This window comes from Oncorhynchus masou, chromosome 6 (assembly GCF_036934945.1).
Source record: "Oncorhynchus masou masou isolate Uvic2021 chromosome 6, UVic_Omas_1.1, whole genome shotgun sequence".
Lineage (NCBI taxonomy): Eukaryota > Metazoa > Chordata > Actinopteri > Salmoniformes > Salmonidae > Oncorhynchus > Oncorhynchus masou.
In genome coordinates, this window is record NC_088217.1 from 57,257,044 (window position 1) to 57,272,761 (window position 15,718).

At 42.4% G+C, this 15,718-nt stretch overlaps 1 protein-coding gene across 1 annotated transcript in view; it reads left to right on the forward strand.

Annotated features, from left to right (window-relative positions):
• LOC135542333 (kinesin heavy chain-like) overlaps positions 1-3,644 on the forward strand; it is a 143,177-nt gene extending 139,533 nt beyond the window's left edge. The window contains exon 30 of the mRNA XM_064969219.1: positions 23-3,644. The gene's annotated coding sequence lies outside the window, so the exon portion shown is untranslated. The remainder of the gene's footprint in view (positions 1-22) is intronic.
• Positions 3,645-15,718: the final 12,074 nt, after the last annotated feature.

A 15,718-nucleotide genomic window follows, 5' to 3' on the forward strand; every position in this document is an offset into this window, starting at 1 on the left:
CTCCTTCTCTCTCCCTCTCCAGGTGTCCGGTTCTGCCAAGACTTACCTCGTAAATTCGATCAGCGGCCCTCTGATCACCCCTCTATCCTCCTCCCCTCTTTCCCAGTAATACCAACTCTCTTCCTCCCTCTGTAGAATTCTCTGTAGCCCTCCACCCTCTCCCTTTCTCCACCTTTTCCCCTCTGCCTCTCCTGCTTGCTATCCGCCTGTCCACTTTCTTGAACCATTTGTCCAATACTTTGTAGGTGATATGAATATAACGTACTGTACTATGTGGGTATGGGGGTATGTATAGTAGGCCTACTGTATGGATTGTGTATACAAAGGAACCATGGCAGCATAGAAAACTCTGTAACTGAACCACTAGGCTTAGGTCCCAAATGGCACCCTATTCCCGTCGGGCTCTGGTCAAAGGTAGTGGACTATAAAGGGAGTAGGGTGCCATTCGACACACAACCTAGAATTGGCAGCTTCCTCTTCCTCTAAGCCCTTACTATTCCTCTGACCCTGTTGGAATGAATTGAAGCTGTACTAGCCAATGAGGATTGGAGCGTGAAGGTGCAGTGTTCTGTGTGGCAATAGGGCGCACTCATCCTGCTCTTCTCCGTCTAGGAGGTACAGTACATTGTGAGGGTAAATGACGAGACATGATCCTTTTAGGCTCTTTTGGACTTTTCTGTACCTATATCAAAAATAAGAGTATATAAGCCTAATACCTCTATTCAACACAAAGAGAATCGGTTGTAAAATAGATGTAACGGCATTCATAGGAAGACGGTGAGGACCAAGGTACACCGGGGTACGCGTTCAAATTATTTATTCGAAACTGAACACTATATACAAAATAACAAAAGGAATAACCAAAACAGTTCTGACAGGTGATACACACACTCAACAGAAAACAACTACCCACAAAACACAGGTGGGAAAAGGCTACAGAAGTATGGTTCTCAATCAGAGACAACAATAGACACCTGCCTCTGATTGAGAGCCACACCCGGCCAAACACACAGAAATAGAAAAAAATAGAACACAAAACATAGAATGCCCACCCCAACTCACACCCTGACCCAACCAAAATAGAGACATAAAAACGATCTCTAAGGTCAGAGCGTGACAATAGACAACAACCGAAACTAACAACCACCTTGCAATTGGAGATTAATCGAAGTAATACACACACGCAGAGCACGGCAACGTCTTAATTTAAAAGTGAACATATTCATACGTTACCATTTTTCACTCTATTCTATTCATGTATATAGAAGTATATACAATACCGATGTATATATGCACCTCATTAAGGTTGATTTTGTATTGGACAAGTATTTTACACAGCTGACTGATGTCATAGTAATAATGATACTGTTTGCTAACTGAGCAGGTTAACATAGCAGACAGCTGTTTCTTTAACTTCCACAATACCATTAAGACAACAGATGACTTCTTCTCTTCCTTATGGCCGGTTGAGTTGTCAGGCCCAGAGCCATATAGTTACTTATTTTGTAAATATGGCACTGGTCAGGCCAAGTGTGGTTGGAGACTTCTGAACAGTACTGTAGGTAGAGGGCAGATCAAGATTGCTGTGCTAGTGGCAGTGTTTTTTAAATGCCATAAGAAATAGAGCTTACAGCAGCATCATACTCAGAGTAAATAGCTGATGAATGTGGATGAGTTAGGTCATAGGTCATACGCAAACTTCCTATAGCAGGTTCATTGTTGTACTTGTATGTGTATGCATGTCTATCTATGCTGACGCTCCAACCAAGCCCTTCAAGGCTTGCTTTCAGAGTAATGCATGCTTTAATGTATGCTTACTAATGCAGTAACTCTTAAGGTTTTCATCAAATAAGTTATCTGCTAGGATGCAAACTACTAACAGTAAAAAATAAAAAGTCTGGTGAAAAAAATGACAGGATTAAAAAAAAAATGTTGTGCTTCTCAATGCATCAATACAAGACTGAAAGAAGGGAGCTATATACTGTACAGTATATATATTCTATGAAGAAAGAAAGACAGAGATACTTTGGAGCTGTAAGATACTACTTTATCTACCTGGGTTGGAGGTTCTGTAGGTTACATGAGGTTCCGTAGGTTTCTCTAGGATTCTCTAGTGTTCTATATGTTCCATAGAGTTCTAAGGTTCTATAGGGTTTTCTAGATTTCTGATGTACCTTCATCTCAACATGTTTGTTCTGCTGTGATGTGTCCAGTGGTTTTCGATTACATTCACCAACACAGAATGGAAAATATAACTGGGTAAAAAATAACAGATTTAGTAATTGTGTAGCAACTATTTTTATACTGTTCATTATTTCATTTTTTATTGTTGAATGTGATATTATTTACTGTATATGTTTACTCTTGAGTTGCACATGGTTGTTCTTATGTTAATATATACTATTTATTCATTCATTGTTTATTGAATGCTAACTGATCAATCAGAATACATTTTGGTTGTAGACAGGGCTGGTACACAAAGCAGCATTCAAATTACTGGTTGTTTCTTTTTTGGAAAGATACACTGAGCCTTCAGAACAGTCACAATTAATCGGGGCATGAACTCTACAAGGTGTTGAAAGCATTCCACAGGGATGATGGCCCTTGTTTATGCCAATGCTTCCCACAGTTGTGCCAAATTGGCTGGACAATTCTTGATACACACTGGAAACTGTTGAATGTGAAAAACCCAGCAGCGTTGCAGTTCTTGACACAAGCTGGTGAGCCTGGCAACTACTACCATACCCCTTTCAAAGGCACTTCAATCTTTTGTCTTGCCCATTCACACTCTGAATGGCACACATACACAAACCATGTCTCATTTGTCTCAAGACCAAAAAAATCCTTCTTTAGCCTGTCTCCTCTTCATCTACACTGATTGAAGTGGATTTACCAAGTGACATCATTAAGGGATCATAGCTTTTACCTGGATTCACCTGGTCAGTCTGTCATGGAAAGAGGTGTTCTTAATGTTTTATATACTCAGTATATATAAAGTGATCGGTGCATTTCAACAACAGCATAAATACACCTATTTCAGTTTTGCATGCAAAAACAGAATCACCACTGCTGCGACTGTTTTGATTGCCAACTATTTAGATTAGAATGAGCAGCCAGCTCACGAGCAGCCAGCTCACGAGTGCATTGGTGGCACAAGCACAGATACAACAAGTGAAAATGAATTATCTAAATGGGGATAGCTAGCATGTCACAAGCATGACCCCACAGGTTAACTTCAGTAGACATGAAATTAGCAAGCTACCAGCACATAGCTTGCCCACTAGCTAGCATATGATGAATAGCAGGGGAAACAAAAAGCAATGTTGCGAATTAGGCACAGAGCTATGTTTTATTGATTCTAACAGCTACGCGAGAAGGTTATATCTAGTGTATCCCTCTGTCCTTTGATGGATGAACGTCTGGCTTATTGAGGGGGCAGGTAGCCTAGTGGTTAGAGTGGTGGGCCAGTAACCAAAAGGTTGCTGGATTGATTCCCCAAGCTGACAAGGTAGAAATCTGTATTTCTGCCCCTGAACAAGGCTGTTAACCCACTGTTCCCTGGTAGGCTGTCATTGTAAATAAGAATTTGTTCTTAACTGACTTGCCTAGTTAAATAAAGGTTAAATAAAAAATTTCTCCCAGGCTCCCAATGACTGTCATGATTATTTAAGTTCATTGAAATTTTCTCTTTAGTGCCATCTGTTTAGTACCTGAAAGAGCAGATGCCGAAGGCCTGAGCACCCATTCCAGTGCCCCAAGATGGTCCATTTACTTTTTGTTGTGAAATTCATGTGATGAAATCCTGCAATCTCATTGATGCAGTCTCCCCCATTAGCAAAACTGGCAATGCAATCCAAGCGCTGGGCGGCTGAACACAGCTGCTGCTTGCTGAGAGTTACCAAGTAGATAACTGAACAGCTTGTTTTTGAAACAGTAAAATGTACACATTGAACACACTTTATGGACATTTAAACAATCCATGAATTATATAATTTATTTTGTTTACATTTTTTTAACAATGACTCCATAATGGACCGGCCGCCATTGGGCCCATGTGCAGTCAAAGAAGACTATGGAGGAGTACATCCATGTTTACTAGATAGCTACAGTATTTGCCTTGATAACAAAACAAACGGAATTGCTAGTTTAGCTGACATTACAGTCCTCCAACAGGAGCTTGCTGTTATGAAAATCGAATTCAACAATGCCAATGTTTTCAATTTGACTTTTGCTTTCAAAAGCAGCTCAAGCATACAACGTGTAAGAAACAACTTCATAATCATTCAATTAAATAGTGCATTATTGTAACAATGACGCTGGGAGTAAGGAAGTAGGTGCAGTTGGTGAGTTTATCAATAAAGACCGTAGAGTGATTCAAAGGGTGCATTCGTAACTTTGCTCTGGCTATCTACACCGATTTGTGCATAATCACTGATGAATTTACGAATGATCAACACCTGTCAAAACACTCGGATCAACACTACTCCTCGTCCAGAATGTCCAGTGTGCGCTCTGGATGGCCCGAGTGTGAAGAGCGGGGCCGGTCCGGATGCCGAAGTTAGAAATCTCGGATGATGTTGGGATCTTGAATGTCGTCCACCGGAACCGAACACCACTCTTCTGGACCGTACACCTCCCAGTCCACCAGGTACTGGAGCCAACCCCCACGACATCGGGAGTCCAGGAGGGATTTTACGGCATAGGTGGGGCTTCCCCTCGATGTCCAGGAGAGGCAGAGGGGTGTCGTGGGGGAAGGCCTACGCCAGGGGACGACTAACCACTGGCCTGAGGAGGGAAACATGAAAAGAGGGTGAGATCCAATAGATAGTGGGGAGCTGTAATCTATACGTCACCTCGTTGACCCTCCCGAGGACCTTGAGCGGGCCCCACAAACCGAGTGCTCAGCTTCTTACAGGACAAGCGGAGTGGGGGGTTCCTGATGGAGAGGCAGACATTATCCCCAGGATGGAACACAGAAGCCTCACTGCGTTGGTGATCCGCCGGCTCCTTCTGGTGGCTGGAGCCTAACGTAGGCATTGTTCCAAACCTCTCCTGCGTGCCTGAACCACTCGTCCACCACAGGAGCTTCGGTCTGGTTCGGTGTCCATGAAGCCAGGACTGGCTGATAACACAGAACACACTGGAAGGGAGTCAGCCCGGGGGAGTAGTGACGCAATGAATTGTAAGCGTACTCCGCCCAGGGAAGGAATCGGGCCGACTCCCCCTGCTGGTCCTGGCATTGACTCTTCAGGAACCTCCCCAGCTCCTGCTAGAGCCTCTCCACCTGCCCATTAGACTGAGGCCGGTACCCGGAAGTGAGGCAGACCATGACACCCAGCTTCTAAATGAAGACTTTCCAAACCCGTGACATGAATTGGGGGCAGATCTGAGACCTGCTGGAACAGTACCGCAGCAACCTTACTTACTTACTGACTTTATTGTCCCCACGGGGAAATGTTGTTGCAGTGTCTTGTACACGTTTAAAATGGCGTGTAAATACAAAACAAAATTGGCAATACAACTTTCATAACAGTTACATACCAATACATACATTTTTTTAAAGACTAGCCTGCTGGCCTTACTGAGTTGATAGGAACACTAGCCCGAGTTATTTAGGAGGGATATCACACCTGGAACAAATTATTGTCTAGTTAGAGAGAGCGGTAGGGAGACCAGAGAGAGGGTTAAAATGGCAGGATTTAGATATTCTGTCCACAACCACCCTCAGAGGAGGGGAGATGAGTGACAAAATCAATGGACAGATGAGACCAAGGACATTGAGGCACGGGAAGGAGTTTCCCTGCTGGAGCGTGCCGGGGTGATTTAGTTTGTGCACATACGGAAGAGGAATTTAGCGAGTGATGTCCTGTGCAAAGGTAGACCAGAAGTACTTTGAATAGTTTGGTTCATACTTGGATGTCCAGCGATGACAGCTGTGTTCGCCCAGGTCAGCAGCCGATCCCTTATCCCTGTGGGAACGTAGATGCGCTCAGGAGGACAGGTAGCTGGGTGAGGGTTCCTTCCCCAGGGCCTGGCGAATGACCACATTTACATCATTGATCCTGGATGATATTAAATGAAATCGATCGAGTGGAAAAAAAGGGCCCATCTTGCTTGGTGCAGGTGAAACCGCCTCACTGTCAGCATGTACTCCAGGTTCCAATGGTCGGTGAGGATGAGAAATGGTCCTTGGCACCCTCCAGATAGTGTCACCACTAGTCTAATGCAAACTTCACTACCAGGAGCTCCCGATCGCCAACGTCATAGTTCCTCTGCAGGAGTTTCTTTGAGTGATATGCACATGGAGGCAATTTCTGTGGATTTCCTTGTTGGGACAGGACAGCCCCTACACCCACATCTGAAGCGTCCACCTCCACCACGAAGCGCAGCGTAGGATCTGGGTATTTGAGCAACGTGGTGGAGGTGAAACGTCCCTTCAGTAGGTGGAAGGCTTGGTCGGCTGCAGAACTCCACCCCAACTTACAGGGAATACCCGTGAGGAGAGAGGTGAGAGGAGAGGCGATAGAGCTAAAGTCCTTAAATGAAATGGTGCTAGAAGAAGTTGGCAAACCCCAAAAACCGTTGTAACCCCTTTATGGTGGTTGGGACTGGCCATGACCTGACAGTTTTTACCTTCTTTTACCGTCCACTTTCGCTCCTTGCAAGCCAATCTGGTAACCCAGAAAGGAGACGGCCTCCTGATGGAATTGGCAGTTCTCCGCTTTGACATACAGGTGTTTAGCCAGGAGTCGTTCCAGGACTACTGGGATGTCAAAGTAAGGGGGCTGAATAATTTTGCACGCCCAATTTTTCCAATTTGTTAAAAAAGGTTGAAATATCCAATAAATGTCCTTCCACTTCATGATTGTGTCCCACTTGTTGTTGATTCTTCACAAAAAAATACAGTTTTATATCTTTATGTTTGAAGCCTGAAATGTGGCAAAAGGTCGCAAAGTTCAAGGGGGCCGAATACTTTCGCAAGGCACTGTACATGACCACCTGGCGTCCGAGCATGTCCCGGAACATCTCTTTTACAAATGCCTGGAACACTGATGGAGCGTCGGCTAATCCATAAGACACTGTGCTGAAAGTTGTTTTCCATTCATCCGAGGGTAACGCCGATGGTAACGGTAGTTCGTGGTGATGGAATTCAGACCTCTGCAATCAATGCACGGGCGTAACCCTCCATCATTCTTTTCCATGAAGAATAAGCCTGTCGACACAGGGGAGTTGGACATGTGGATGAAACCCTGTTGGAGCACCTCATGGGTGTACTCCTCCATAGCCTTGGTTTCAGCCACTGACAGAGAGTAGATGCGGAGGCGCAGAGCCTGCAAGCAGGTTGATGGCACAGTCCCAGGGGCGATGAGGAGGGAGACAGGTGGGGCTCGCCTTGGTATACCTCTGGGATGTTGGGCTACAACAACACTCTCAATCGACGTGGAACCACAGGGGAAGGGAAAGCAGGTCCTCAGGCATTCGGGTGCCCAGTACGTGACAGACATCTCCGACCATGAGATGGTGGGGTTATGGCGTTGGAGCAATGGGAGGCCGAGGATGATCTTGTGTACGGGTACATTGATGATGAGAAAGGGAAGGCTTTCTTGATGTATGGACGGTGAGTGGTGTTGTGATGTGTGTGATAGTCCCAGAATCCAGTGGTCGATGATCCAGCGCTTGAACCAGAAACGGAGAGGTTGAGTGGGTATGACGTGATGTTCAGTGAGGAGGCAAGGGTCTGATCAATAAAATTCCCAGTGGCACCGGAATCCACTAGAGTTCAGACAGCCAGCTAGTGAAATCGATACTAAAAGGGGTTTTGCAGAAAGTGATGATGATGGAATACTCAAGCCTAACCCAAGAGGCAGATGATCACGGGGCCATCCTTCTGCTCTTGTGGAACCCGGGTTGCTAGATGAAGGGGAAGTGATGAAGTCCATGTGTACCTAATGATGGGGAGCAGGTGTGCATAATGAGGGTTGCCAGGTGTGCGTAATGATGGGTTGCCAGGACCGATTGTCAGTAAATGAGTAGACGTGACAGTTATAGGGAAATAATGCATGCTCTAAAATACCCTTCAAGCCAATCAGAAATGATTATTCAACAAAGCCATGGTATAAGTAAGGTATAATCAATGAGGGCTAGAGTAGTGGAACTGACCTTCCATGGAGTTGCATTATTTTCCAGAGATCACTTAGAGCCCTGAGTTGATTATCCCTTTTACACCATGGTTATAATTTAGCACATTTGCTGCTAGAAATGTGTTCATTTGTCAGTAGAAATATGTTCAACATCCACTGAAGTAGCTAGCAAGTTTACTAGATAGGTACAGTACTTGCCATGGTAACAAAACAAACAGACTTGGTAGTTTAGCTAACCAAACCATCAGTCCTAGCTTGCCATTAGGAAAGTCTAATTCACCAAGTCAATAATGTTTTAAATTCGACTTTTGCTTTCAAAAGCAGCTCAAACATAGAACATGTAAGAATGAACTATAGCCATTGAATTTTACCCTGCAAATATACTGTGCGTTATAGGTACATAATGCACGTTCTAGAATGCCCTTCAAGCCAATCAGAAACAAGTATTCAACAATGACATGGTATTAAAAAAAGGTAACATAAACTCACCCACCCCATTCCGCACAAATGTGCGCAACCGCGACATTCAAACGAGTCTGCAAAGAAAAGTAATGGGACTGTCGCGACTGTGTTGACTTCAAAATATGGGGTGTGAACTACGTTTCTATTCAAGCGTTGATCGACATGGTAATGGCTCTATGGTATTGGAGAAAAGTTGAAAAAACTGACCCTCCGTTACATTGTGACGTGTCATGCCGTTATGTAAAGCAACTATTTCTGTGTTACAATCTCTCTCCACCAAGTGTAGCACTTCTCTCATCGTTTAAAAACAAGAAATGGACAGTGACGGGGGTAAGAGGGGGATACCTAGTCGTTTTTTGCGTCATCACTGTAAGCGATCGTCACTCTCAAAGCCGCTGTTTATTTCTGAAGATCAATTTAGCACTGCCCTAAAAACCGAATTCGACACAAACCTTCAAATAGGTACAGTGGGGAGAACAAGTATTTGATACACTGCTGATTTTGCAGGTTTTCCTACTTACAAAGCATATAGAGGTCTGTCATTTTTTATCATAAGTACACTTCAACTGTGAGAGACGAAATCTAAAACAAAAATCCAGAAAATCACATTGTATGATTTTTAATAATTTGCATTTTATTTCATGACAAAGCTATTTGATACATCAGAAAAGCAGAACTTAATATTTGGTACAGAAACCTTTGTTTGCAATTACAGAGATCATACGTTTCCTGTAGTTCTTGACCAGGTTTGCACACACTGCAGCAGGGATTTTGGCCCACTCCTCCATACAGACCTTCTCCAGATCCTTCAGGTTTCGAGGCTGTCGCTGGGCAATACGGACTTTCAGCTCCCTCCAAAGATTTTCTATTGGGTTCAGGTCTGGAGACTGGCTAGGCCACTCCAGGACCTTGAGATTCTTCTTACGGAGCCACTCCTTAGTTGCCCTGGCTGTGTGTTTCGGGTTGTTGTCATGCTGGAAGACCCAGCCAAGACCCATCTTCAATGCTCTTACTGAGGGAAGGAGGTTGTTGGCCAAGATCTCATATACATACATGGCCCATACATGGCCCCATCCATCCTCCCCTCAATACAGTGCAGTCGTCCTGTCCCCTTTGCAGAAAAGCATCCCCAAAGAATGATGTTTCCACCTCCATGCCTCACGGTTGGGATGGTGCTCTTGGGGTTGTACTCATCCTTCTTCCTCCAAACACGGCGAGTGGAGTTTAAACCAAAAAGCTCTATTTCTGTCTAATCAGACCACATGACCTTCTCGCATTCCTCCTCTGGATCATCCAGATGGTCATTGGCAAATTTCAGACGGGCCTGGACATGCGCTGGCTTAAGCAGGGGGACCTTGCGTGCACTGCAGGATTTGAATCCATGACGGCGTAGTGTGTTACTAATGGTTTTCTTTGAGACTGTGGTCCCAGCTCTCTTCAGGTCATTGACCAGGTCCTGCCGTGTAGTTCTGGGCTGATCCCTCACCTTCCTCATGATCATTGATGCCCCACGAGGTGAGATCTTGCATGGAGCCCCAGACCGAGGGTGATTGACCGTCATCTTGAACTTCTTCCATTTTCTAATAATTGCGCCAACAGTTGTTGCCTTCTCACCATGCACGCTGCTTGCCTACTGTCCTGTAGCCCATCCCAGCCTTCTGCAGGTCTATCCCTGATGTCCTTACACAGCTCTCTGGTCTTGGCCATTGTGGAGAGGTTGGAGTCTGTTTGATTTAGTGTGTGGACAGGTGTCTTTTATACAGGTAATGAGTTCAAACAGGTGCAGTTAATACAGGTAATGAGTGGAGAACAGGAGGGCTTCTTAAAGAAAAACTAACAGGTCTGTGAGAGCCGGAATTCTTACTGGTTGGTAGGTGATCAAATACTTATGTCATGCAATAAAATGCAATTTAATTACTTAAAAATCATACAATGTGATTGTCTGGATTTTTGTTTTAGATTCCGTCTCTCACAGTTGAAGTATACCTTTGATAAACATTTCAGACCTGTCTCTACATGCTTTGTAAGTAGGAAAACCTGCAAAATCGGCAGTGTATCAAATACTTGTTCTCCCCACTGTATGTAATGACACATTATATAAACTCTTTATAGTGTTGTATTTACATTTTAGAGGGATAAGGTGATAAGATGGACAGATCGAGTGAAAAAAGGCGTTTTCTCACACATCTCCTCTCCTTCTCTCTACCACGCATTAGTTTCGCTTCCCCACCCGCCATTTTTAAAAAAGACCCGAAAGAGCTCATTGCCGTCTTCAATCATGCAGAAACAGGCAGCGTGGAGGTCTCGCCATGAATTCTGTTGGAAAGGGGAGAAATTGTACTTTACAATGGTATTGACATTACAGTTGATCTGGAAGTATTACGTTTTTTGGGCGCTAAAATAAGGTCAATTGTACGGACCAAGGTGATGTACAAAAGTGAGTGAGTTTACTTTAACACAATTTACCTGATTAACTCTGGAGGCCCCAATTCAAAATCATCTCTTTGTAGAAAAGTAACTGTTTACATTCATTCCAAAAGCGAACACATTAACACAGTTTCAAATAGCTCTCACTTGTTTTTCACTCAGTCAAAACAGTTCAATGAGACATCAAATTGACAGGAAAACATGTTTAACTAAACTGTGTTGAGTTCTCTAGATTTTGATGAAGTAACTATGCGTACAAACCAGATTAAAAGGAGACACAGAGAGCTAGCTTTTGTTTTTTTTCACTCGGCTTCTTCCAATGGTCACAGACCAACGTACGAAAAAGAGAGGCGCGCACCTGCAGCAGTAACACTCTGAATGCCTCTGCCTAGTGGTAGCGCTAAGTATACACGTATATCAATGCAACACCATGGAGGACTACAATAATAATGGTGTAGCTCAGAAATAATAAGTAATCATTTGTGGAAAACATTGCTACTGCAATATAACCCCTCCTTTTTCATATGTGAGTAGAATAAGTAGTTAGGAGCGTTGGGCTAGTAATCAAAAGGTCTAGTTCAAATCCCGAGCCGACTAAGTGAAAAATCTGTCGATGTCCCTTGAGCAAGACATTTAACCCTAACTGCTCCTGCAAGTCGGTCTGGATAAAAGCATCTGCTAAATGACAAAAATTATAAAAACACTTTCACTTGCAATTCCACTTGTGAAAGTGAGATTTCCATATGGGGTTTTCTTACATGTGAAACTGCAAAAGAGATTCACACGTTAATGTTTTTCAAATGTAAACTTACATTTCACATGAGTTGAAAACATGTTATTTTACTCACATGAAAAGGTGATGTTAACATGTGAACTCTACATTTATTTCATGTGAAAATATGGTTTCACGTGTGAAATTTAAGGTCAACATGTGAAAACAGCCATTTCACATGTAAAACTGCAAATGTCACATGTTTTTTGTGTGTAATGGAACAGCCCCTTTAAAATCAATAATGCATTGTGTGCTTTAGGTAAACAACTTGTTTGAATAATATTTGAAAGCAGCCTTTCCTTAATAAATAAACACTAGTACTTAGAGTTTGAACTCTAGGTGTAAAAGGTTGATGTATTGATGTAAAACGGTTTACAACAGAGTGTAAGAAGTGTACAGTATCCGAAGGGAACCCTAGTATAACTCAATACAGACCACCTAGGAACAGATAGTGGGTTGGATCTCTGCACTGTAGGTTTTGATGTGGAAATTGTAAGGTTTGGGGATGGTGATTATGATGATGAAACTCTTGTCTGATTTGTAAATCAATATGAAAAATGTTCTGGTCATATCTCTGATACTGTAGCACCTACAGAGCATTATGGGTACTGTAGTACATTGTGCTACAGGCATCACAAGCATAAAATAATGGCTAATACAGTATATACTAAAAAAGAATATTAAAACCAATGTACCAACCTACAGTCGAGTTGAACCACCTTTGTATGTTTATTTGTTTGTTTGATTATAGTGTTTGGGATAGTGCATGCACTACATGACTCTGTAGCTTCTGAAAAAAAATGTTATGACAATTAACGATGAAACTCTTTCAATAAAGATGATTCATATCACGACACTTAGGTCTCGATATTAAGTTACTCACAGTGTGTATGGTTTTATTACTACAAATAGTATTGTGGGGTTTTGAAGCTGTTGCATTATGTCTTAATGTAATGAGAAAATAGATTAATGTAAAAAAGGATACAATATCACATCTAATGAACCATTAGTAACCATAATATGAAATATTTATAGGCCCAGTACAGTTAAAATTCCGTTTTTTCCTGTGTTTTATATCATTTTGTACAATAGCTGATAAAACAATATTTTTTTATCAGTGTGGTTGAAAATAATTGCTGGTTGAAAATACAATCTACACAAGACCTTCTAATCAGCAGGTTTGCATGGGGGAGTTTCGGCTTTCCATGGTGACATCACCATCTATGCCAACTAGTTTTCTGTTTTCCCCTTCCCACTCAGACCACTCCCAGACAGGCTTAGCAAAATTCTTGCTTGAGAAAAAGTTTTGCTAAAAAGCTATTTTGCCAATTTTTATGGAATTCTAGTACAGTAAGGTTCTTGATTGGTATCCAGTGTTGGATTCTGGAGTAAACTTTGAATATTGGACATCTATAAGTACCTAGGTGTCTGGCTAGACTGTAAACTCTCCTTCCAGACTCATATCAAACATCTCCAATCGAAAATCAAATCTAGAGTCGGCTTTCTATTCCGCAACAAAGCCTCCTTCACTCACGCCGCCAAACTTACCCTAGTAAAACTGACTATCCTACCGATCCTCGACTTCGGCGATGTCATCTACAAAATTGCTTCCAACACTCTACTCAGCAAACTGGATGCAGTTTATCACAGTGCCATCCGTTTTGTCACTAAAGCACCTTATACCACCCACCACTGCGACCTGTATGCTCTAGTCGGCTGGCCCTCGCTACATATTCGTCGCCAGACCCACTGGCTCCAGGTCATCTACAAGTCCATGCTAGGTAAAGCTCCGCCTTATCTCAGTTCATTGGTCACGATGGCAACACCCATCCGTAGCACGCGCTCCAGCCGGTGTATCTCACTGATCATCCCTAAAGCCAACACCTCATTTGGCCGCCTTTCGTTCCAGTTCTCTGCTGCCTGTGACTGGAACAAATTGCAAAAATCCCTGAAGTTGGAGACTTTTATCTCCCTCACCAACTTCAAACATGTGCTATCTGAGCAGCTAACCGATCGCTGCAGCTGTACATAGTCTATTGGTAAATAGCCCACCCATTTTCACCTACCTCATCCCCATACTGTTTTTATTTATTTACTTTTCTGCTCTTTTGCACACCAATATCTCTACCTGTACATGACCATCTGATCATTTATCACTCCAGTGCTAATCTGCAAAATTGTAATTATTCGCCTACCTCCTCATGCCTTTTGCACACAATGTATATAGACTCCCCTTTTTTTGTACTGTGTTATTGACTTGTTAAGTGTTTACTCCATGTGTAACTCTGTGTTGTCTGTTCACACTGCTAAGCTTTATCTTGGCCAGGTCGCAGTTGCAAATGAGAACTTGTTCTCAACTAGCCTACCTGGTTAAATAAAGGTGAAATAAAAAAATAAAAAAATTGGAAATGATAACCATTGTGTAGGAAGGAATGTGTGTGTGTGTGTGTCTAATGTAAGCAAAGAGAATTATTAAATTCCTTTGACAGTTTGATAATTGGACCATTGTTTTTCCTAATCTATATCAATGACCTTGCTGCTGTGTCTTCTACATACTTCCCATTCTCTTTGCTGATGATACCAATTTGATTTTATCACACAAGTATTTTGATTCTGAAGCCAACTCTGGTATAGCCACATTTTCTGAGTGGTTCCAGTATTTAACAAATTATCTTTAATTGAAAAAAAAAAATCTAAATGTATTTACTGGTAAGAATAACAAAAATGCTAAAAAAAAAGCCAGAATCTCAATTGGAGGGAATGAAATGGAACAAGTCATATCCACTAGATTCCTCTCAAAGTGAGGAAATCTGTTGGTATCATCAGAAAGATTAGTGGTTTGGTTGATCAGGCTTGCTTCCTAACTCTATACTATAGCTTAATTTACCCATATCTCATATTTGCTGTAATATTGTCTGGGCCAGTACATAAGCCTCCTACCTACACAAATTACTCATCATACAAAATATATTTGCAAGACTTGCCACCTCCTCTAATTACCTGGCTCCATCTACACCTTTGTTTAATAAACTCAATATGTTGTCTATTTACGACACTAATGAACTCCAATTATGCACTTCCATCTACAAATTCCCAGACAGTTGCTGGATTGAGTCCCCGAGCTGACGAGGAAATAATCTGTTGTTCTGCCCCTAAGCAATGCAGTAACCCCCTGTTCCCCGGGTGCCGATGACGTGGAAGTCGATTAAGGCAGCCCCCTGCACCTCTCTGATTCAGAGGGGTTGGGTTAAATGTGGCATATTTCAGTTGAATGCTTTCAGTTGTACAACTGACTAGTGTCATGACTCTCCTGTAAATATCTGAAGGATCAGATTACAGTGGGACAGCCCTACAGTGCCATCTTTCTCTCCCGCAGAGGGGGAGAGGTGGAATAGTGGAATGCCGCTTTATGGCAATCGTAAAATACTCTGCTTCTGGGCTCTGTAGTATGGAGATTGTAATGTGACTGTGGAACACAGAGAGACACTTGGTCAAACCTTGACATCAAAAGGTTGAATAATTGAGGAACAGTCTTGTCGAGTTTGTTTCATTTGGTGAAGGACAGGAGACACACATTACTGCTTCTTTGTTTGTATACACTTTTCAATTATGGGGTTTGCATCTGAATGTTGTATGAAACAAATGATTAAGCATAAGAATACTTCTGGAAAGATAACAATGTGATCTTAGTCTTCAAATAAAAGGGCTCGTGACAAAATGTATATTTAGTTAAAAACGCAGGGATGGAAGTTCCCATGTTGAAATGGCTATAAGAAATATACAAACAAAATACCAGTTATTCTGGCTTCAGCTGTTTAAAATACTTTAGCCTGGTAAACGTCTCCGATCTAAGAACAATGGTACTTTGAAAGATCCATTCTCAAGAATGTTTCCAAATGGTACTCTGATGTATAAA